The sequence below is a fragment of the Lithobates pipiens genome, unplaced genomic scaffold, assembly GCF_037356315.1.
Source record: "Lithobates pipiens isolate NorthernLeopardFrog02 unplaced genomic scaffold, aLitPip1_a1.2 Scaffold_19, whole genome shotgun sequence".
In the NCBI taxonomy this organism is placed as follows: domain Eukaryota; kingdom Metazoa; phylum Chordata; class Amphibia; order Anura; family Ranidae; genus Lithobates; species Lithobates pipiens.
Genome location: NW_027507764.1, coordinates 480571614 through 480596345, shown reverse-complemented (window position 1 = coordinate 480596345; position 24732 = coordinate 480571614).

The following is a 24732-nucleotide window of genomic DNA, read 5'->3' as shown; positions in this document are numbered from 1 at the left end:
GCCACACCACATGTTTTCATATAGTCCTGTATTTCGCCTGAAGTTATTTGTGGGTTTTTCTTTGCATCCCGAGCAATTTTTCCATCTAACCATGGTTTGGTTTCAACAGAACCCCTCATATTCCACTTCTTGATTAGAGTTTGAACAATGCTGATTGGCATTCTCAATTCCTTGGATATCTTTTTTTATCCCTTTCCTGTTTTATACATTTCAACTACCTTTTCCTGCAGATCCTTTGACAATTCTTTTGCTTTCCCCATGACTCAGAATCCAGAAACGACAGTTCAGCACTGGATGAAAGATGCAAGGGTCTGTCAGGAGTCCAGAAACCCATTGACCTTTTATACAGACACACTAATTACACACTAATTACAAGCAAACAGAGTATGTAAACTTTTTATCAGAGTCATTTGGGGAGTTTCTGTTTTCATTATGATTTAAAAAATAGTAAACACAGTTGATTAATAATAAATGGCTTCAGCCAAACACTGACCATGAGAGGAAGAAAGGTTTTGAGTTATCATTCACATTCTCTGAAAAATGGCCAAGAAATCATACATTCTGCCAGGGTATGTAACTTATGAGCACAGCTGTATATGCAAGAAATTTTAAGCAATTATAAAATGTCAGTTTTCAAATTTTCAAACTAAAAAATGGAACTAACATTGACCCATTTCATCCAGTTTCCTTTAGAGGTTTCAGGGCATTTCCCCAGTCATTCACTATTCTTTTTTTCCCTAAACTTTCTGCTTATTCACACGCAAACAGTTACTTCAAAAATAAAAATAGAGTTTCCCTACAGAGGAAAATGTCACACTCACATCATTGGCTCATGTCTTCTCTGTTCACTCTTCAGCATTCAAAAATTTGGGAGTATGGAATAAATGTGATCACTACCAGCCCGTACACCACCACAGACCACAGTAGAGACATAGAGGTCAAAGGATGGAACCAGAGTGTGTGGTGGTGGACACAGGTATCTGACACAACAACAAGTGTCCAACACTGAAAGCTCTGGCAAAGACTACAGCATTTGGACAGAGCAAAACCTCTATTGGATCAATAGGGTCACTTTAACTTTCCATCATCCCTTAATAAATCAACTAATAATAAAGTCTAATAGTAGAATTTTATATAGAGGGGTCACCAGCAGGAGTAAGGAAGTCTAGATTTCCCTTTGTAGATCTTTCTATAGAAGGATCACCAGCATTGGGAAGGAGGTCCTGATTCCCCTAAATAGATCTTTAGTTAGACCTAATTTACAATACTGTGTCCGGTTCTGGAGACCTCACAAAAAGAGGTTAATAAAAGAATAAGCTTAGAGATGGGCAGCAAAAATGACGAAAGGTCTGAAAAAAAGAAAACATATTCCAAGAGACTTCAGGAACTTAATATATAACTAAAGGCAAAACTTTATGTTTTTGGGTAGAGCGAAGAGGGATTACAACGCTTGTCAGTTTTTATTGCTGCCTGTGCCCCTGTTAAGTTGATTCACACTCTCTATTTGTCCTGTTTACCATTACCATTGAAAGTAAAGGAAATCCAAAATTTTAGGTTGTCCTCAGAAAAATTTCAGAGGAGAATTATTCCAATCGTTCCGGTGACCTGGAGGTCCCCAAGGGAATTGTTTAATTTACAGGGATTTCCTCTCACTTCCTGTTTGGCTATGGGACAGGAAGTGAAGGAAAATCTTCGTAATGGGACGCAGATGGCAAAAAAAAAGAAAATCTGCCTGCAGTTATAACCCTCTCATGATCTATCCAAAATGAAAAAGATTTGCCCATAGTTTCACTTGAAAGTGATTTTAAAGTCTTGGCTTTTTTTTGTTTAAAAATAACAAACACGTTATACTTACCCGATCTATGCAGTGGTTTTTCACAGAGCAGCTTTGATCATCCTCTTCTCAGGTTCCTCGCCGGTGCTTCTAGTCCCTCCCTCCTATGGGGCCACCCAAGCCAAGCCAAGCCACTGCTCTGTGTGTCTATTGAGACACAGAGCCACTGCTCGACCCCGCTCCTTCTCTCTCCTCATTGACTCACTGACATGGATTTACAGCAAATGGCTCAGCCAATGATGAGGGAGAATCCTAGACAGCCGATGATCTCATGCAACATCATTGGATCAGATGGGGTTTAGGTAAATATAAGGGGGCTCAGAGCTGCTGCACACAGAAGGTTTTTCATCTTAAGGCAAAGAATGCTTCAAGATAAAAACAACTTCTGTCTTTAGAACCACTTTAATATGTACAACCTTGAGCAAAGAAAGAAAAAGGTGTAACATGACTGAAACTTTTAAATACTTTAAGGGTGTGGATGTGTTTCAGGAGGGTAGCATTTTCAATATGAAACTAAGATCAATAACACAGGGACATGCCCTCAAACTAGCAGGAGGAAAGAAGTAAAACTAATGTCTCTCCTGACTGCAAGAGTAATTGATGCTTGGGACAGACTTCTAGCAGGGGTAGTAAGTCAGTTCACAGTAGGTGAATTTAAAAATAATTTGGGCTAAACGGGTACCATAGCTGTATATTGAAAAGTAACTTAATAACCATTTCATTACACTTAACGTGTTACTAAACCCACAACAGTAAAATCAGTCTGTATATGTAGTAAAGCATTCTTGTAATACTCACTATGGAACCTAAGGGGTTAATCCTCCCCATTGTATAAAAAGGCTGTTTGATCCTGTATTCTCTGATCCTTCCCTCCTTCCACTGTCCTCTATAAATTTCAATTAACATGGCAAGTGATAAGCAGCATCTGGTGGCAATTAACGTGGCAAGTGACAATCCGCATCTGGTGGCAATTAACGTGGCAAGTGACAAGCTGCATCTGGTGGCAGGCAATGTGGCAAGTCACAGTCTGCATCTGGTGGAAAGTAACATGGCAATTAATGTTGCAAGTGACAAGCTGCATCTGGGCTGCATCTGGTGGCAGGCAACATGGCAGGTGACAAGCTGCATCTGGTGACAGGCAATCTTGGCAAGTGAGAATCCGCATTTGGTGGCAAGTGAGAATCCGCATCTGGTTCCAGGTGACGTGGCAAGTGAGAATTTGCATCTGGTGCCAGGTGACGCAGATAGTGACCAGCTGCATCTGAAGGCAGGTGACATGGCAAGTAACAAGCTGCATCTGGTGGCAGGGAATGTGGCAAGTGACAATCCACATCTGGTGGGTGGTGATGATGACAAGTGACAATCCGCATCTGGTGGCAGATGACGTGGCAAGTGATGTGCTCAGGGCTCCCACTGATGCTGCATTATGGTGAGTTGAGCTATTTCATTTTATATTACAATGTAATAATAGAAATAATGTGCTTCAATCATCCTGACACCATAACAACCATGGTGCCTGGATAATTGAAGCACCAACACCAGCCACTGCCCCGACAAATTGCCCGTGAGAACCTTATTTTCTGGCAGTGCCCATTCCGAGACTAGACTCTGGATCCGCCAATGCTTTAAGGTACAATAAATTGCTTTTCCAGTAAGTAAATTCAAACATACTTGGAACAAGCATAGACTCAGACAAAAAGGTTAAAAAAGCCACCTAAAGACTGTGACAAAAAGGGCAGACTCGATGGTCTTTTTCTGTAGTCGCTCTTCAGTGCTTCTACTACTTGTTAATTTATTACTCTTACAAAAAACAGCATTTCTGTATTAAGAGAAATACTTTGTATAGGATCCTTTTCCTATACCAGCCTAACACAGCGTCTTACTTGAAATCAATTTATGATATCTTCAGAATATCAGGTGTGTAGAGAGTATTTACAGTTAAAGAATAAGCTGTAATCATGCTGGGTAAGGAGGAAAATAACAGATGGGAATGTAAAGTTAAAAAGAAGAAAGCAAGAGACACAGCTACATGAATGCAATGCATAATTCATATCGTTCACACTGGAAGGGAAGGGTTTAGGGAATTCAAGGCAATCTTTCAAGGAAGAGTTTACTCTGGACCTTTTGGCATTGAGCATCGCCTAAATTGTTTTAAACCACGGAAGTCGAATCAATAGTGAAATCTGTCTCTTAGCAGCTGGTCATCTTGCTTCATGCTCCCCAATGTACTATAGCTTAATTCCTTCCCAATGAAAAAGCCATGCTGACAGTGATGACATTTGCTAAAAACTTGTTAAAGCTGTAGGTCTAGGAATGAGTGATATTGGCCATTTTTGCATCAAAAAAACTGAAAAAAAGGAACATTTTACTAAGAGGCCTTGAGAAGAGAAAGGTAAATTTAAGGTGATTTTAAAGGGTGCAATGGACTTTAAAAGGCTCCTTTTAATATTTCCCTTAAAGGAGAAGTACAGCCAAACAAGCTTTGTTCTGTGGATCACAGAAGTGCAGATTGTGTAACCCATTTTCAGCAGACAGCAGGCTGAAGCCTGCTGTAGGCTGAAGCCCGCTGTAGGCTGATGCCTGCTGTAGGCTGAAGCCGGCAGTAGGCTGACGCCCGCTGTAGGCTGAAGCCCTCTGTAGGCTAACACCTGCTGTAGGCTGAATCCTGCTGTAGGCTGATGCCCGCTGTAGGCTGATGCCCGCTGTAGGCTGACGCCCGCTGTAGGCTGACGCCCGCTGTAGGCTGATGCCCGCAGTAGGCTCATGCCCGTTGTAGGCTGAAGCCCGCTGTAGGCTGCCGCTCGCTGTAGGCTGATATCACAGAGCTGGTCCAGGCTCTGGAAATATCGTGACCATTTGAGCCTAAGCTGGCTGCTCCCCCCCCCCCCCCCACAGCCCAGCACTCTAGTGAGTGGGGAGGAGCAGAGCAGAGAGCCAGTGACTGACAGTCACCAGCTCTCTGCTCAGGGAGTCCTGGAGCCCAAGCAATCAGCGGCTTTCGATCTCTCAGTTCTCAGTCTTAAAGCCGGCGGGGGTGGATGCAGCCTCGAACTGATGCTGCATTCACCTAGGTAAGTATGATTAAAAAAAAAAAATCCCTTACTTGTCTTTTAAAAGAATGTAAACTGAGAGCAGGCTTATATGTCGATCACCATTAATGGAAGAGTGAGGTACCCCACATGTAAGCTTTTTGCTTTAAGTGTATTTCTAGTTTATTAATATATAACAATCTGGAAATGAATGCTTCATTCTGAGGATACATTTATAAATGCCCCCTTTCAGAGCCAGCAACTAACATTTTGTGTAGCTACTGGCTTTCAATCCCACTGACAGCTTGGATTTATACTGAGGATCAGGAACAAATCTGAGTGGTTCCCAAATATAGCAATCACAATATCAGCTATGACATTGTAATTGAAAGCAGGCTGGAGGCTTAACGTGGTAGTAAACCCTGGATTTTTATTTGTATTATAAGCTTAACTGTAGGTAAAACGAATATCTCCTAAATGTACACCGTTTAGAAGATTTTTTTTTTTCAGCAGTAACCGGCGCATGCACTCTGAAGGAACGGCATACCCATGCTCTTCCTTCAGAGCTGTGTGCATGTGTGGGAGTGACGCCATTGCAGCTCGGCCAGTCAGACACCTGGAGTTCCCGAACCTGGAAGGAATACCAGCGGAAGATGGAAGCCTCTGCAGCAGTGACAGTGTGCCGTTGGAGGGCTTTGTTTTAAGCTAAGTCTTTCATAATGTGCTTGAATGCGATGCATACTAGCACATTATGATATTGCCTTGCAGGGGAAAAAAAAAATTCTACAAAGTTTACTACAGCTTTAATCCAAATAAATCCAAATTATACTGTAATTGTCTAGCATGAAAAAGTACCTTGTAAATACATTATATAAAAACATAAAAAATGTAGAATTAAAAAAACGTTTTTCTGCTTTTGTTTTCATATAATTTTAAAAAGTACACAGAAAAGACAACACAACACATGCGATTCCTGCGAAAACCTAAGCATTTAGGACTTCTAGTTATAAAAGGTTCAGACTACAAAATACATTTTAACATAAAGCAGAGTAACTACATTATTGCTATACTCATATAGGGAAAGAGAAGAACAGTGAACAATGCAATCATGAATAATGTCTATTTGGAACTAGGCCAATTTCCTGCGCAATGTAGGTGTAAACTCATATACATACTGTATTAATATGGACTGGCATAGTCCCTTATATACACCAGTTACTAATGAGTCAATATCTGTTTAAAGGTGTTTGTTGTTATAGAAGTATTGCAACTTTTGCATTAAATCCATATCACATTCACCTCCTAAGGCACGGTGCTAAACCTGTGGCTCTCCAGCTACAAGTCTCATGAGGCATTGCACGGTTGACAGTCACAAGCAAAACTCCTAAAGGCATAGGCATGATGGGACTTGTAGTTCTGCAATAGCTGGAGAGCCACAGGTTAACCACTTTCAGACCGGACCATTTTGCTGGCTTAAGACCAGACCACTTTTTGCGTTTTGGCACTGCGTCGCTTTAACGGACAATTGCGAGGTTGTGCGACGTGGCTCCCAAACAAAATTGACGTCCTTTTTTCCCACAAATAGAACTTTCTTTTGGTGGTATTTGATCACCCCTGCGTTTTTTATTTTTTGCGCTATAACCAAAAATAGAGCGACAATTTTGAAAAAAAGCATTATTTTTTACTTTTTGCTATAATAAATATCCCCCAAAAATATATAAAAAACATTTTTTTTCCTCAGTTTAGGCCGATACATATTCTTCTACATATTTTTGGTAAAAAAAAATCGCAATAAGCGATTATTGATTGGTTTGCGCAAAATTTATAGCGTTTACAAAATAGGGGATCGTTTTAAGGCATTTTTATTAATATTTTTATTACTAGTAATGGCGGCGATCAGCGATTTTTATTGTGACTGTGACATTATGGCGGACACATCGGACATTTTTGACACATTTTTGGGACCATTGTACTTATACAGCAATCAGTGCTATGCAAATGCACTGATTCCTGTGTAAATGACACTGGCAGTGAATTGGGTTAACCAGGGGGTATCAGTGTAGGGGTTAAGTATGTCCTAGGGGTGTGTTACCAACTGTGGGGGGGGGGCTGTGTGTTAGTAAACACTGATCTCTGCTCCAATCACAGGGAGCAGAGATCATTGTCACTTGTTGCTAGGCAGAATGGGGAGATGCTGTTTACATAGGCATCTCTCCGTTCAGCCTCCCCGTGAGATGATGGCGGGTATCCCTGCGGCGGCGCACACGGGATGGCAGGGCGGCAATTACAAATGGACGTACCTGTATGCCAATTTGCCTGCCCATGCCATTCTGCCAACGTACATCATCACGTGCCAATTGGGAAGTGGTTAAGCACCCATGTCCTAAGGTATCAAGCACTGGATCTCCTTTCTAGTGAGTGACCAACAACTTTTCCAGGTTTCACTCAGAGTTTTGGCACCACATTCAGTCTAAAGACAGTTATCCTGATTGCAGCCGCGGTTAATAAGAAGAAAGCTTTCCGGACTGGCGTGGCTTCAAATTGCAAAGCATTGTATGGTTTGGTGAGAAAACGAATTCCTAGATAGCTGCACATCAAAGCTATGAATAAGCGGCATGATGGGGCATGAAACACGTTAGTAATTTGTCCTGTTTTCCCTATTTTTATGAGGTGACTGTACTTGGATTTTAATCGTATGCCAATAAAGATGCCTTTTCTGATGTGCGGCCATCCAGGAATTCTTTTTCTCCTCAATCGTGAGCAGAGCAAGCACTTGTGAGTTCCATCAGGGTGAGCACTTTATTGTGGATCTGGGAGGTTGGAGCGGTAATCTCTGTGCCATTGTATGGTTTGGTGTTCAAGCAAGGCATCACTGTGCTTTAGCCATGCTTCTACCCCTACCTGCCCCTGTGACTCCAAGAGACCTCCTGTGCACCCCAGTGTCCCATGTTTTATCTTGGGAGCCCAGTGTCCCTGTGCAACCTTTTACTACGGGATATCTCAGAGCATCTTGTGTCATTTTGTGACCCAGTGCACCTCTGTGTGCCCCATGACACAGAAAAAAAAAATCCCTTATGCCCCGTACACACGAGAGGACTTATGTCCGACAGACTTCCAAAGGAGTTCCGCCGGAGTTCCGACGGAGTTCTGACAGACTTTTCGGCCGAACGGACTTGGCCACACACGATCACACTAAACTCCGACGGATTCGAACGTGATGACGTACGACCCGACTCGAATAAGGAAGTTCATAGCCAGTAGCCAATAGCTGCCCTAGCGTCGGTTTTAGTCCGTCGGAGTAACATACACACGAGCGGATTTTTCGAAGGGGACCGGGTCCGGCGGAGTTCCGTCGGGAAAATTTGAAGCATGCTTCATTTCTAAAGTCCGTCAGACTTTTGCGAAGCTAAAGTCCGTTGCAGCCCACACACGATCGGATAGTCTGACGGACTCGGTCTGACGGACTTTGGATGTTGAAAAGTCCGCTCGTGTGTACGGGGCTTTACTTGTCTTTTAAAAGAATGTAAACTGAGAGCAGGCTTATATGTTGATCACCATTAATGGAAGAGTGGGGTACCCCACATGTAAGCTTTTTGCTTTAAGTATATTTCTAGTTTATTAATATACAACAATCTGGAAATGAATGCTTCATTCTGAGGATACATTTATAAATGCCCCCTTTCAGAGCCAGCAACTAACATTTTGTGTAGCTACTGGCTTTCAATCCCACTGACAGCTTGGATTTATACTGAGGATCAGGAACAAATCTGAGTGGTTCCCAAATATAGCAATCACAATATCAGCTATGACATTGTAATTGAAAGCAGGCTGGAGGCTTAACGTGGTAGTAAACCCTGGATTTTTATTTGTATTATAAGTTTACCTGTAGGTAAAACGAATATCTCCTAAATGTACACCGTTTAGAAGATTTTTTTTTTTCCAGCAGTAACCGGCGCATGCACTCTGAAGGAACGGCATACCCATGCTCTTCCTTCAGAGCTGTGTGCATGTGTGGGAGTGACGCCATTGCAGCTCGGCCAGTCAGACACCTGGAGTTCCCGAACCTGGAAGGAATACCAGCGGAAGATGGAAGCCTCTGCAGCAGTGACAGTGTGCCGTTGGAGGGCTTTGTTTTAAGGTAAGTCTTTCATAATGTGCTTGAATGCGATGCATACTAGCACATTATGATATTGCCTTGCAGGGGAAAAAAAAAATTCTACAAAGTTTACTACAGCTTTAATCCAAATAAATCCAAATTGCCAATAAAGATGCCTTTTCTGATGTGCGGCCATCCAGGAATTCTTTTTCTCCTCAATCGTGAGCAGAGCAAGCACTTGTGAGTTCCATCAGGGTGAGCACTTTATTGTGGATCTGGGAGGTTGGAGCGGTAATCTCTGTGCCATTGTATGGTTTGGTGTTCAAGCAAGGCATCACTGTGCTTTAGCCATGCTTCTACCCCTACCTGCCCCTGTGACTCCAAGAGACCTCCTGTGCACCCCAGTGTCCCATGTTTTATCTTGGGAGCCCAGTGTCCCTGTGCAACCTTTTACTACGGGATATCTCAGAGCATCTTGTGTCATTTTGTGACCCAGTGCACCTCTGTGTGCCCCATGACTTCAGTGCACCCCAGAGCATGTTGTGTCATTTTGTGACCCTGGTGCACCCCTTTGTGCCCCATGACTCCAATGCACTCCACAGCATCCTGTATCATTTTGTGACCCTTGTGTACCTCATGACTCCAATGAACCCTAGAGCAACGTTGTGTCATTTTGTGACCTTGATGCACCCATTTGTGCCCCATGAATCCAGTGCACCCCAGAGCATGTTGTGTAATTTTGTGACCCAGATGCACCCCCTTTGTGCCCCATGACTCCAGTGGACCCCAGAGCATCCTGTGCCATTTAGTGGCCCTGGTGCTCCCCTGTGTGCCCCATGACTCCAATGCACCCCAGTGCTCCCTGTGTCCTTTTGTGACCCCTATGCACTAATGTACACAGTTCAACAATAAAGCTCACTGTGTTATTGTACATCATTAAAGTTCATAATTGAACTATGTTTAAGAAATCTAAAATGAATACTCAGAAAGTCAGCGAAGGAGACATTTGGGGTCTACTTATAAAGCAGTGAATTGTACTTTCAGCAAACATTCTCTGGTGGAGATTCTTCCAGGTCCATGTACTTTAAATGACAGTGATTGATTCTCCGTCAGGTAATATTTGGTGAATGTCCCATTTACTGCTTTATATACTGTATAGATCTCTTGGTGTAACTGTAGAAAACAAAAGTGAATGTATAATGAGTTACCCCCTCCTTGCCTGGTCTTGAGGAATGCGCACTAAACAGCATTAGTACATTGTTTCTCAAAAGATTTTATGGGTGGTTTTAATAATTCATGGAAGGAGAACTATTTGGCTGTGCTGGGCAAGAAATGTTTGAGCAGCTCAGAGCATAGAAAATGAGGCAAGTTCTACAGCATAATCTGTTTTTCTGAATTCATTACTTATTCATCAACAAAAGCTATATTAAATCTACATTCCAGTGTGTTGCTTTTACATGATTATTTTTCACAATAGCTTTAACGGCTAACTAGGCATTCATTTTGCATCTTGTTGAAAAGACAGGTTTTGTTCTAATTAAAAGTCTTCCAAAGCTTAGTATGAGTTCTCATTCTATCCTAAAATTTCAAAGAAATAAAAATTGTAATAGAGTTCTACAGCCTATATGTAAAGCAGTCATCCTATGTGTCTGTGGCTCTCCACTGTCTGAGCATGTGCAGAGGCTTTACAAAGGAACAGAAGAATCCCTCTTGCAAGGAAAAGAGCATATATTAGGGTTTACTTATAATTATCCACTTGCAGACCAGGACTTTTCTGGAACTTTTTGTTCACAAGCTTAAATCAATATTTTTTGTTAGAAACTTACTTTTAACCCCCAAATATTTAATATATATATATATATATATATATATATATATATATATATATATATTTATATATATTTATATTTAGCAGAAACCGTAAAGAATAAAATGCTGATCTTGCAATTTTTTTATGGCACACGGTATTTGCGCAGTCATTATACATTGGTATTTTGAAGAGGGATATTGTTTTTATGGCAGCAGCTAGCTGCCATAACCCCTATATCCTCTTCTTCAGCGGGCAGTCCGCTTTTAGATAAAAGTGGTCTCTGCGGCGGATTTGCTACAAGATCACTTTTATCGGCGATGGGCCCCCCCTCCTGCCACGCTCCGGTGCCCTCCGCCGCTTACCAGAGCTGAGGCATTGTCCTGTCACATCTGTGGTATGGAGATGAGTGAGGGGAAGATGGCCCCCACCTATCTCCATACCATTGCAGGGCAGAAGCGACATCAAAATGTCACTTCCACCCATAGCCCATAGAAAGTCAGAGAACTTTGAAATTTAACCACTTAAGGACCGAGCCTCATTCTGAGATTTGGTGTTTGCAATGTTACATCATTTGCAGACTCTGAAAGACTACAGAGGGGTGTGTTCTAGGCTAGAGATTGAGAAGGAAGTGGTTGTAAGGCCCTCAGTCTACATGCAGACTATACAGACTGTCATATGGTACAAAACCGCAACTAAACCCACAATATCAGAGGATCTGCAGACATCAGAGCAACATGGTACAGAGGTATGATCTATGCTGGGACTGAGCACACTCATGGAATGGCCACAAACTATGATACTTAAGAATCTCCATAGGCATAGCTTTACATTTTTTTATCTCTTTAGAGTTACAGAGCAGGTCTAGCACTAGAATTATTCCTCTTGCTCTAATGTTTGTGGCAATACCTCACACGTGTGGTGCAAATACAATTTACATATGCGTGCGTGACTTACATATATGGTTCACTTCTGTTGCAAGCATAGACGGATGTGAGTGCTTTTTTTCCCCTTATTCCTTTCTTTCTTTCTTTTTAACACTGTCCCTTTAACCACTTCAGATCCGCGCTATTGCCAAATGACGGCATTAGCGCGGACCTACATTTCCGGGACTACGTCTATTGACGTCGTCCCGGTTACGAGCGGCCTGCGCGCCCCCTGAGGGGCGCGCGCGGCGCGCTCTGTGATCGGCGAGTCCGTGAGACTCGCCTGATCACCGATCCGTGTAAGGGGTCGATCCCGACCCCTTATCACGTGATCAGCTGTCAGCCAATGACAGCTGATCATGTGATAGAACGGAGCCAGTAATCGGCTATTATTCCTCCTCGCGCTGACAGCGCGAGGAGAGAAAAAAAAAGCCGATCACCGGCGGCCGTGATCGGGACATCAGTCCCGATCACGGCCATCAATACAAGGGACCACCTGCCACCTGCCTGTGCCCACCTGCCTCCCGCAGTGCCATCCTGAAGTAAAATAAAAGCAAAAGTAAGTGCCCCCCGTCAGTGCCCCCCGTCAGTGCCCATAGTGCCCACAGTGCCACCCACAGTGCCACCCACAGTGCCACCCCACAGTGCCACCCACAGTGCCACCCACAGTGCCACCCAATCTGCCTCAAAGGTGCTGCACCCCAGTGCCGCCCATCAGTGCCCAGCAGTGTTGCCCATCAGTGCCCAGCAGTGCCGCCCATCAGTGCCCAGCAGTGCCACCTATCAGAGCCACCTATCAGTGCCACCTATCAGTGCCCATCAGTCCCATCTATCTGTGGTACCTATCAGTGCCCATCCGTGCCACCCATCCGTGCCACTTATCCGTGCCACCCATCCGTGCCATCTTATCTGTGCCCATCTTTGCCCATCAGTGCCGCCTTATCTGTGCCCATCGGTGCCGCCTTATCTGTGCCTATTAGTGCCGCCTTAACTATGCCTATCAGTGCCCACCGGTGCAGCCTATCAGTGCCCACCAATGCAGCCCATCAGTGCCCACCAATGCAGCCCATCAGTGCCCACCAATGCAGCCTATCAGTGCCGCCTAATCAGCGCACTTCAATGAAGGAGAAAAATGACCCGTTTGCAAAATTTTATAACAAACTATTAAAACATGATTTTTTTTTTTTTTTTTTTGCATCTTTTTTTGTTTGTTTAGCAAAAAATAAAACTCCGAGCTGTAACTAAATACCACCAAAAGAAAGCTCTATTTGTGGGAAAAAAATGATAAAAATTTCATTTGGGTACAGTGTTGTATGACCGCGTAATTGTCACTCAAAGTGCATCAGCGCTGAAAGCTGAAAATTGGTCTGGGACTGAGGGGGGTTTAAGTGCCCAGTAAGCAAGTGGTTAATGATTATTTTTGTAATCACTTTTATTCCTATTAGAAGGGATGTAAACATCCCTTGTAATAGAATTAAGGATGGCAGATCATCTTTATGGAGAGATCTGGGGTCAAAAATACTCCAAATCTCTTCTTTACCTTTAAAAGGTAGAAGATCAAAAAAAAGTTTGTTTTAAAAAAAAATAAAAAATGTTTACTTCCAACCTAAAGCCAGAAGTGATGTCAAGTCGTCGCTCTAGTCCTCCAAAGCCATAGAGGCCAGAGATGATCTGGTCTATGGCAGCCTCTGTGACCAGATGGTTACATCGTTGGATCATTTCTCGGGCGCACCGGTAAAAGCGATAATCTTGAGAAACACCATCCAAGGGCTGAAAAGAAAAATACCAGGTATATATGGCTGATAACTTGTAGCCATAACCTTGGTAAACCACTTGCAAACCACAACGTATACTGTATATACGTATTTCAGTCATTAAGTGATTAAATACTAAAATGATACTTTCTTGTCTCCTTATCTTTTCTGTACTCTCCAATCCCAATACAGCATTAAACTATTAATATATTCTAATCATTATGATTAGAGATGGAATTTTTACCCATTTATATTATGCAGAGCCCCCCCTTCTTACCAAAAGTAGGAAGTGAGCACTGGTTATCAAATTAAAGCAGAGCTCCACACAAAAGTGGATGCTCCACTTATCTGCCTCCTCCCCCTCTCAGGTGCCACATTTGGCACCTTTCGGAAGGGTGGGAGGGGGAGTGGGTACCTGTCTTTGACAGGTACCCGCTCCCACTTCTGGGTGATTTTGCCACGGGAGATCACCCAGAAGTTCACTCCCCCCTCCTCTTTCCCCCACTGCTGGGCCACTGAGAAACCGCAGTGTGCTTCACACATACGCAGTAGGTAACTGGCTGTGAAGCCAGAAGGCTTCACTGTCGGTTTCCCTTAGAAGCAATGACAGTGGCAGCAAAAAATCAGCTGGGGTGCTGACATTGCAGGAACCCTGGACAGGTAAGTGTCCCAAAATTAAAAGATTTTTATTTTTTTCTGAAGGAGGCTGGACCCCCTCTTTAAGTATTGGCTTCCTGCCTATGTGTAATGTCTGGTCACCAAGCAGGATCCAGTAGGAAATGCAGTTTCTTAGGCCACTGAGAAAATCTCCATTCCTGTGAGATACAGTGGTGAAGAAAAAAATCTTATACCATCCAAGTGAAATATATAACACCAACATGTCAGAATAAAATAAAATAAATTCAAAAACAGAATCAGTTGGAAAAAGGATCACTCCCTCCTAAAATTGACTTGTAAATTCAATCAGGGGGGCACAATGGTGTAGTGGTTAGCACTCTCACCTAGCAGTAAAAAGGGTCGCTGTTTCAAACCCCAACCATGACACTACCTGCCTGGAGTTTGCATGTTCTCCCTGTGCCTGCGTGGGTTTCCTCCGGGTACTCCGGTTTCCTCCCACACTCCAAAGACATGCAGGTAGGTTAATTGACTTCTGTCCAAAATTGGCCTTAGTATATGAATGGGGACCTTGGCTTGTGGGCTCCTTGAGGGTAGGGACCAATGTGAGTGTGCAATGTACAGGGATAGGGGTAGACACTCACTCAGGTTGAACTGGATGGACTGGTGTCTTTATTCAACCTTACTAACTATGAAACTATGAAACTAGGTATAGCTAATCACCTTCTCAAAGGCACACAAAGCCATTTGACTTTCAACTGTGATCAGCTGTGATCATTTGATTACCTTAACATGAAGAGTGCTTTGCTGGAGCATTTCAGTCCCTAGAAACACAACTGAAGCAAACAATCAACTATTGTGGAAAGGGACTGTCAAAAGATCTCTGGTATAAAGTTACGGACAGGCACATGTCAGGAGATGGATAAAAAAAATTCTAAGGCTTTATCAATGCCTAGAAACTCAGTGTTGTGTATTATTAAGAAGTGGAAGGTGTTTGGTACAATGCAGACTCTCCCTGGATCAGGACATTCAAACTGGATGAAAACTGGTCCAGAGGCTACCAAGATGCCTACAGCAACGCTGAAGCAGTTGCAGGAATTTTTGACTAAAAGTGGTCATTGTGTGCATGTGACAACAATATCACAAATTCTCCACAAATGTGGCTCGTGTGGGAGGGTTGCAAGAAAAAAAACACTCCTCAAAAAAGGCCACAAGCAGCCATGACTGAGCTTTGCCAAAATGCATCTTGAAGATTCCAGAGACCCCACTGTAAAAGATATTATGGTCAGATGAGACTAAAAGGGAATTATTTGGCCTCTACACCCAACAATATGTCTAGCGGAAATCAAATACAGCTCACCATCCAAATAACACCATTCCTACAGTAAAGCATGGAGGTGGTAATAGCCTGTTATAGAGGTGTTTCTCTGCAGCAGTTACTGGAGCACTTGTCAGGATAGAAGGCAAAATGGATGATGAAAAATACTGTGAAAAAAGAGAACAAAGAAAAAGGTGAATTCCCTTGCATGGCCTAGTCAAAGCCCAGACCCAAATCCCATTGAAAATATGTGGAATGTCTTGAAGACTGCAGTCCACAAACAGTCACCATCGAATTGAATTGAACTTGTGCAGTTCTGCATAGAAGAGTGGGCAAATATTGCAAAGTCTAGATGTGCAAAGTTAGTAGAGATATATCCCCAACAGACTAAAGCCTGTAATTAAAGCATAATGTGTTTCAAACATAGGGAAAGTTCTGTCCCACTAGGGTGCCCACTGAGGACTCTGACAGTACTGGAAGCAAACCAGTAATTGCTCCTTTTGACAATTTTGTAAGTTGTAAGGCCACTGCGAGCAATAGGAGGCACTTCCAACCCTCAAAGTCCCATGTAATGCCATGTTCTTACACTTGGTGCCTCGCCTAGTCACATTGCTTGAGGATTTCATTGGTGGGGAAATGATCAGTTTTTTGTTTTTTTTGGTCTGGTCAGGGTTTACCTAAGGTCAGCGATTGATTGCTCCTGTCTGCTTGCTGGAGGAAGCTTGCACATGCACAGTACATGTTTAGGAGATATTTATTTTACCTACAGATAAGCTTCATTTTAAGCCTACCTGTAGGTGAAAGTGACCAAGTGTAGTTTACTACCGCTTTAAACAATTTTACACTGTCATCCAGAAGAATTATATAAAACCAAAATATGAAAATTGACATAAATGTTGCTATGCATAAAATCTTTTCATTAAGAATTTCCATAATAACTATTCTTCTCTGCTGTCTCTGTCGCTGCTCATCTAACAGCTCTGAATATTCAGCTGTATGACAGCGAGTAAATCACTATTTATTACTGGCAAATTTGACCACTTTATGCATCTTCCTCATGCATATTAAAAACTCAATTAGAAATCAAGTGTTCAGAATGGATAATAATGATAAAATATACAAGAGTGAGGCCACCAAACACACAGACTAGACACAGGAGTCTCAGCTAAGTTTAACCCTTTTCACTATATGTTCTGTTTACCATTTATATAGAGCGGCCCAGGTCTGTAATTTTGTAAAGTGTATCTAAAGCCAACATTTTAAAATTTGAATGGATTGCAGGTTAAAAACCAGTGCAGGCCCAATGACTTACTTACTTAACAGTGCAGAGACGCAGTGGTGGCCAGTGGTATTTCTCTTGGGTGGGCGGCAAACAGTCCACAGCCATCCCCCACCCCCCTCCCCCTACACTGGTTGGTCGATCACCCGGCCATTGCAACACTTACCCTGGGCAGCTGGCTAGCTTCCTCTGCATCTTCTCTCCTCATGTCTCCTCCGCCCTCCTCCTGGCGGCCAGCATAGCGTCTCCTTTTGGCCAATCAGGTAACGGGTCTCAGACCCACTTTACCTGATTGGCCGTGAGGAAAATTAATGTTACAATAGAGAATATTCACAACTGGGTGGGCTCGGAGCGTAGTGCTCTGCGCCCTGAGCCCACCCTATTTTGAAGCCTATTAGAGCCTCTGGCTCTAATCATGTGCTTCAAGAGAAAAAAAAATGTAATCCTTGCATCCGGCTCCCAGGAAAGGAGATTAGGGGCCGGACGCATAGATAGTGGGGTCGGCGCCTATGCGCCTCTTATAGATGAGCTGCATCTGGTGGGAGACATCTCTGATTCACCCCTTTCCTCCAGCCAATGCAGTATTGGCTGTACTAGGGGAGTTGTGAAAACAATGTAAGGTATAAGAATAGATTTACTTAGTATGTCATTTATAAACTCTGGCTATTCCAGTAGGGGGCCATTGCTCAAAGTGGTCAGAATAAGTCCTGAAATTTTCCTTCAAAGGAAACCTACACTGAGAGATTTATGGTAGTTGCCATTGTTGATCTCCTTGTCAAAATATTAGTTATTTGGCTGTCATGCTGACCCCCTGGCTTTGATGACTTATGAGTTTGAAGATGGGGGCTGGGGCTAGGGTATCCAATCTAGGAGAGATCACACATAGTCCATAAAGTTGTATAACATCTTGTTAATTGTAATAAAGTTAACAGAAGTATTTTCAGATAGTAACTATAAGCACGGGTATTCAAGTAGCAAACTGTAGGATGTTCACTGCAATATACACTATTGCAGTGTATTACCAGGCAATGGCACAGTATTGTAGCAGTATATTACTAGGCAATGGCACAGTATTGCAGAATGGCAGTTTGCCAGGCTTAAAGTGGAACTTCAGTATTTTTTTCATCTTTCCATCTATTAAATCTTCTGCCCTTGTTTTTTTTAACTTTGGATAATTATTTTTTTCTGCCAGTAAATACCTTATACAGTCCACTTCCTGTTTCTTGTCTGGTCATTAGCCTAGGCTTATGACATCATGCACAGCTCTCTCACTATTGTGAGAGTTTGCCAGGAGGGGAGGGGGTGAGTCATAAGAGGGCCAAAGAGAGCTGCAGAGCTGGAGGTGTGCTTATGTGTATTTGTGTAAATCCAGAAAGTGAGCAGGCAGCAGCTTCAGCTGCCCACAGTTAAAATGGATGCAGACAGACTCATTGGAGGGAGATTTATATAGCATATTTGGCAAGTAAATAATCACAATATATATATATATATATATATATATATATATATATATATATATATACAAAGTGGTTGGAGGGAAGCTTCGGAATAGCAAAGATGTTTTTATTACAAATCATGTGAGCAGACTGCAGTTCCTCTTTAACCTGTTTACCAGAAGACAGCTTTTGCAAACTGGAGCAAACTGGAGTATAACTTTATGCTGTGTACACACGATGGGACTATCTGGCAGACTTAGTCCAGCGGGTAAACCGCCGGACTTTGCAGCGGTGGTCCGCCGGACTTTCCAAATGAGCGGACCTGCCAACACACAACTGGACTTTTCCGGCGGACTAGGTCCGGCAAACAATCCGCCAAACTTTTTAAATGAACGGACTTGCCCACACACGGAGAAAAGTCTGTTCATTTTGAACGCGGCTCCAGGTAGACGGGACTAGCGAAGGAAGTCAATGTCACCGCCTCCATCGGCAAGATTGACACGTCGCGAGCCCTGTCACCTGGTATGGACTTAAAGGGGAAGCCCTAAGCCGAAAAAACGGCGTGGGGGTCCCCCCACAGTCCATATCAGACCCTTATCCGAGCACGCAGCCCGGCCGCTCAGGAAAAGGGGTGGTGACGAGTGAGCTGCCCCCCCACCCCAAAGCACCTTGTCCCCATGTTGATGAGAACAAGGGCCTCTTCCCGACAACACTGGCCGTTGGTTGTCGGGGTCTGCGGGCAGGGGGCTTATTGGAATCCGGGAGCCCCCTTTAATAAAGGGGCCTCCAAATTCTGGCCCCCCACACTATGTGAATGAATATGGGGTACCCCTACCCATTCACCTGGTGAAAAAGTGTAAATAAAAAAACACAACACAAGGTTTTAAAATAATTTATTAGACAGCTCCGGTGGTCTTCCGTCTTGGGGGGGTCTTCTCGCCAGACTCCTCTGCTATCTTCTGCTCTTTTGCTAGCTCTTTTACTAGCAGAGGAGCCCGGCTTTCTTCTTCATTGCCGCCACCATCCAGGGGGTCTTCTTCTGACTTCGGGGTCTTGTCCCGCTCTTCGGGGGTCTTGTCCCCCTCTTCGGTTCTTCTTGCCGGGCCTCCGCTTTCTTCTTCCAGCTCTTTTACTAGCGGTGGCCCGGTCTTCTGTCGCTGTCGCCGCCGCCGCCTTCTTGCCTTCTCGCCTTCTCATCTTCTTCTTGTCTTCTTCCTTGCAAAGTTGACACAAGGCTCTCTCTGGCCGCAATGGCAGGGACGCATTGTGCGGCGACTTATATAGGGGCAAGGGGCGGGGTCACCCCTTTCCTCCAGCCAATGCAGTATTGGCTGTACTAGGGGAGTTGTGAAAACAATTTAAGGTATAAGAATAGATTTACTTAGTATGTCATTTATAAACTCTGGCTATTCCAGTAGGGGGGCCATTGCTCAAAGTGGTCAGAATAAGTCCTGAAATTTTCCTTCAAAGGAAACCTACACTGAGAGATTTATGGTAGTTGCCATTGTTGATCTCCTTGTCAAAATATTAGTTATTTGGCTGTCATGCTGACCCCCTGGCTTTGATGACTTATGAGTTTGAAGATGGGGGCTGGGGCTAGGGCATCCAATCTAGGAGAGATCACACATAGTCCATAAAGTTGTATAACATCTTGTTAATTGTAATAAAGTTAACAGAAGTATTTTCAGATAGTAACTATAAGCACGGGTATTCAAGTAGCAAACTGTAGGATGTTCACTGCAATATACACTTAGCAAGGCCCGGTATTGCAGTGTATTACCAGGCAATGACACAGTATTGTAGCAGTGTATTACCAGGCAATGGCACAGTATTGTAGCAGTATATTACTAGGCAATGGCACAGTATTGCAGAATGGCAGTTTGCCAGGCTTAAAGTGGAACTTCAGTATTTTTTCCATCTTTCCATCTATTAAATCTTCTGCCCTTGTTTTTTTTAACTTTGGATAATTATTTTTTTCTGCCAGTAAATACCTTATACAGTCCACTTCCTGTTTCTTGTCTGGTCATTAGCCTAGGCTTATGACATCATGCACAGCTCTCTCACTCTTGTGAGAGTTTGCCAGGAGGGGAGGGGGTGAGTCATAAGAGGGCCAAAGAGAGCTGCAGCTCCAGTGGTCTTCCGTCTTGGGGGGGTCTTCTCGCCAGACTCCTCCGCTATCTTCTGCTCTTTTGCTAGCTCTTTTACTAGCAGAGGAGCCCGGCTTTCTTCTTCATTGCCGCCGCCATCCAGGGGGTCTTCTTCTGACTTCGGGGTCTTATCCCGCTCTTCGGGGGTCTTGTCCCCCTCTTCGGTTCTTCTTGCCGGGCCTCCGCTTTCTTCTTCCAGCTCTTTTACTAGCGGTGGCCCGGTCTTCTGTCGCTGTCGCCGCCGCCGCCTTCTTGCCTTCTCGCCTTCTCATCTTCTTATTTTCTTCTTCCTTGCGATGTTGACACAAGGCTCTCTCTGGCCGCAATGGCAGGGACGCATTGTGCGGCGACTTATATAGGGGCAAGGGGCGGGGTCACCGGGTGATGTCACATGGTAACCCCACCCGCTTATGATGTCACTGTCCCAGCATCCTCTGGGACTATGACATCATAAGGGGGGGTCACCATGTCACATCACCCGGTGACCCCGCCCCTTGCCCCTATATAAGTCGCCGCACAACGTGCCCTTGCCATTGCGGCCAGAGACAGCGTTGTGTCAACATCGCAAGGAAGAAGAAAAGAAGAAGAAAAAGACAAGAAGGCGAGAAGGCGGCGACAGTGACCCAAGACCGGGCCACCACTAGTAAAAGAGCTGGAAGAAGAAAGCGGAGGCCCGGCAAGAAGAATCGATGAGGTGGACAAGACCCCCAAAGAGCGGGACAAGACCCCGAAGTCAGAAGAAGACCCCCCGGACGGCGGCGGCGACGAAGAAGAAATCAGGGCTCATCCGCTAGTAAAAGAGCAGAAGATAGCAGAGGAGCCCGGCAAGAAGACCCCCCAAGACGGAAGACCATTGGAGCTGTCTAATAAAATATTTTAAAACCTTGTGTTGTGTTTTTTTATTCACACATTTTTCACCAGGTGAATGGGTAAGGGTACATTGTAACCCATACTCATTCACATAGGGTGGGGGGCTTATTAAAGGGGACTTCCAGATTCTGATAAGCCGCCCACCCACAGACCCCGATAACCGATGGCCAGGGTTGTCGGGAAGAGGCCCTTGTCCTCATCAACATGGGGACAAGGTGCTTTGGGGTGGTTCCCCAAAGCACCCCCCATGTTGAGGGCACGTGGCCTGGTACGGCTCAGGAGGGGGGCTCGCTCGTCTCCACCCCCTTTCCTGACCGGCCAGGCTGTGTGCTTGGATAAGGGTCTGATATGGACTTTGGGGGGGACCCCCACACTGTTTTTTCGGCATAGGGCTTCCCCTTTAATTCCATACCAGGTGACGGGGCTCGCGACGTGTCAATCTCGCCGATGGAGGTGGCAACATTGACTTCCTTCGCTAGTCTCGTCTACCTGGAGCCGCATTCAAAATGAACGGACTTTTCTCCATGTGTGGGCCGTTCATTTCAAAAGTCCGGTGGACTAGCACACAGACGTGTGGATTGACAATTTTGAGTCAAAACTTCTTTGTAAGTGCGCCGGACTTTTGGAAAGAAAAAGTCCGCTGGAGCCACACACGGCGAATTGTCCGGTGGACTCTGGTCCACCGGACCAAGTCCGCCGGATAGTCCAATTGTGTGTACGTGGCATTAGCAGCACTCTATGTTACTGAGGAGTCTTCAGGTACCAGAATGTCTGTGGAGAGAAAGCAGTATACCTATGTTGACCCTACTCAGTCAGGAACCTCTCCCTGCATTGAACCCGCCCCCCCCCCCCCCCCCCGACAAATGGAGTCTCTGTCCATTACCTATCCACTCACTCCAGGAGTGCCTGAATGATGCACACACTCTAAATTATAGAGTCCTACACCAAGATGGCTGCCCGAGGTTATCAGAAGTTGCTGCGTCCAATTAGACAGCCGAAACCTCTGTGACAACTACGGGATCTCTCAGGAAACAATTTTCCCTAAAGATTCAGCTCCATCTGTATAGTGGCACAGTGCCACCCACTGGATGAAGGCAAAATTGCACCTGCCTACAAATTACTGACCTAGACAGGTCAGTTTAGTTCTCCGGTGACTTAACTGGTTTTATATTTGCTCTGAGACCACAGGGTTGATTTACCAAAGGCAAATAGACTGTGCACTTTGCAAAGGAAGTTACATTTGAAAAGGCTTAATAAATTATGTGAAATTTCAATTAACAAAAAATACTCAATCAAGTGCAAGGAAAATGAAAAAAAAAAAAAATGTATTTTGCATGCACATAATTGGATGATGGAAGTCAGCAGTGCTTAACATGCTGGCTGCTTGTTTTTGAGATTTTTTTTTTCTTTTCTCCCTCAACAATCCAAAAACAGTGTCAAGTTAACTGGCCTTTACCTACTGTATATTCGCCCTAATGTCTAAGACTATCACAGTGAAATGGGCATTAGATTGTGCCATCCTTCAGAGGACATGGATTGATGTGAAGAGTGATGTCTTAATATTTTATAAACCCGTCTTATATGTCAGTTCTGTATAGATATGAGAACTTGAATAGATAGATCAATTAATACATTGTAATTTACTATTATATACTTGGATCGGTATCTTTTTTTGGTACAACCCAGGATATTGCAAACCTTCTCAGCATATGTCTGACACTAAGTACTCCATAATTTAGCATTTATCTACATTTAATATCTTTTGCTACTTCTGTGGCTTATTTTTCGAACATTTCCAAAGGGTTTAATATTTTTATTTGCACTGGTGTTGCATAGTTTGGTGATATCAGCAAATGTGATTTCTTTAAAGCGGAGGTCCACCCTAAAATGGACCTTCCGCTCATCGGATTCCTCCCCCCCTCCGGTGCCACAATCGGCACCTTTCAGGGGGGAGGGGGGTGCAGTTACCTGGATAATCCAGGTAACTGCACCCACTTCCGGGATAGCTCTCTGCGGAAAGGGGCGTAACTTACGCCCCTTTCCGCAAGTGCCCGCCCCTTCCCGCAAGTGCCCCGCTGCCTGCTGGGAAACACACAGCTCCCAGAGGCAGCGGGGAGCGTCCTTATTGCGCAGCGCGATTCGCGCATGCGCAGTAGGGAACCGGGAAATGAAGCCGAAAGGCTCCATTTCCTGATTCCCATACCCAAGATGGCGGCGGCAGGACCCGACAGACGACCTAGCGATCGGCTTCGGGTGCCGACATCGCGGGCGCGCTGGACAGGTAAGTGTCAGTATTTTAAAAGTCAGCAGCTGCAGTATTTGTAGCTGCTGGCTTTAAAAAAAAAAAAAAACGCGGAGTCCCGGTGGACTCCCGCTTTAATTCATCTAGTACTACTGATTTATAATTTGATTAAATTCCTTTAGTACTACAGTATTATTATTATTATTACTATTATTAATAATAATAATAATAATAATAATAATAACAATGATAGTATAATACTTTAGTGAAACCTATACTTGTAAACATAGGCTTGCGCAGCCTTTTGCATTAAGGTGTGCACCCCAAAGCTCAAACACACATGCATATATATATATATATATATATATATATATATATATATATATATATATATACACTATATTACTAAAAGTATTGGGACACCTGCCTTTACACGCACATGAACTTTAATGGTATCTCAGTCTTAGTCTGTAGGGTTCAATATTGAGTTGGCACATCCTTTGCAGCTATAACAGCTTCAACTCTTCTAGGAAGGCTGTCCACAAGGTTTAGGAGTGTGTCTATGGGAATGTTTGACCCTTCTTCCAGGAGCTCATTTGTGAGGTCAATGAGACACTGATGTTGGATGAGAAGGCCTGGCTTGCAGTCTCACCTCTAATGTGAAGACCAGTCAAGTTCCTCCCCCCCAAACTTTCTCATCCATGTCTCTATGGACCTTGCTTTGTGTACTGGTCCAAATGATTTGTTGGAGGGGGTATTATGGTGTTGGGTTGTTTTTCAGGCATTAAGCTTGGCCCCTTAGTTCCAGTGAAGGAAGCTCTTAAGGCATCAGCATACCATGACATTTTGGACAATTTCATGCTCCCAACATGACTGGGCACCAATGCACAAATCAAGGTCCATAAAGAAATGGACTCAGCAAGGGTGGTGAAAAATTAACCTCAAGTGCAAAAATTCACATTATAATAACAACTAAAACATATAGAATTAAATGTAACAATTAAAAAAAAAAATCAGTTTGATGTGTATTATATGTGACATTACATATCACCAGTATTGTGGTAATATTGAAGTTTATTGAGATTTCCATACATTAGAGATTCCACCATAATAGTTAAGTTATTGATTAGTAAGTTAGCGCTACACTTTTTTTGTGGTGTGGAACACGTAACATGCTTAGCGCCAGGCCTTTTACTGACATTTTTTATTTTACCTCCAGTAGTTTATTGTAAATAGTAGTGTGGTGATTACCTATTATACTAAAGACGGGCATGTGACATTAATAAACATCAACAGATTTCAGTTGTGCCCCACCAGGCCGGCACCCCATGGACAATGTGCCTGTTTGCTGAGTTCATCTCCCATTCCCTGCACTCAGT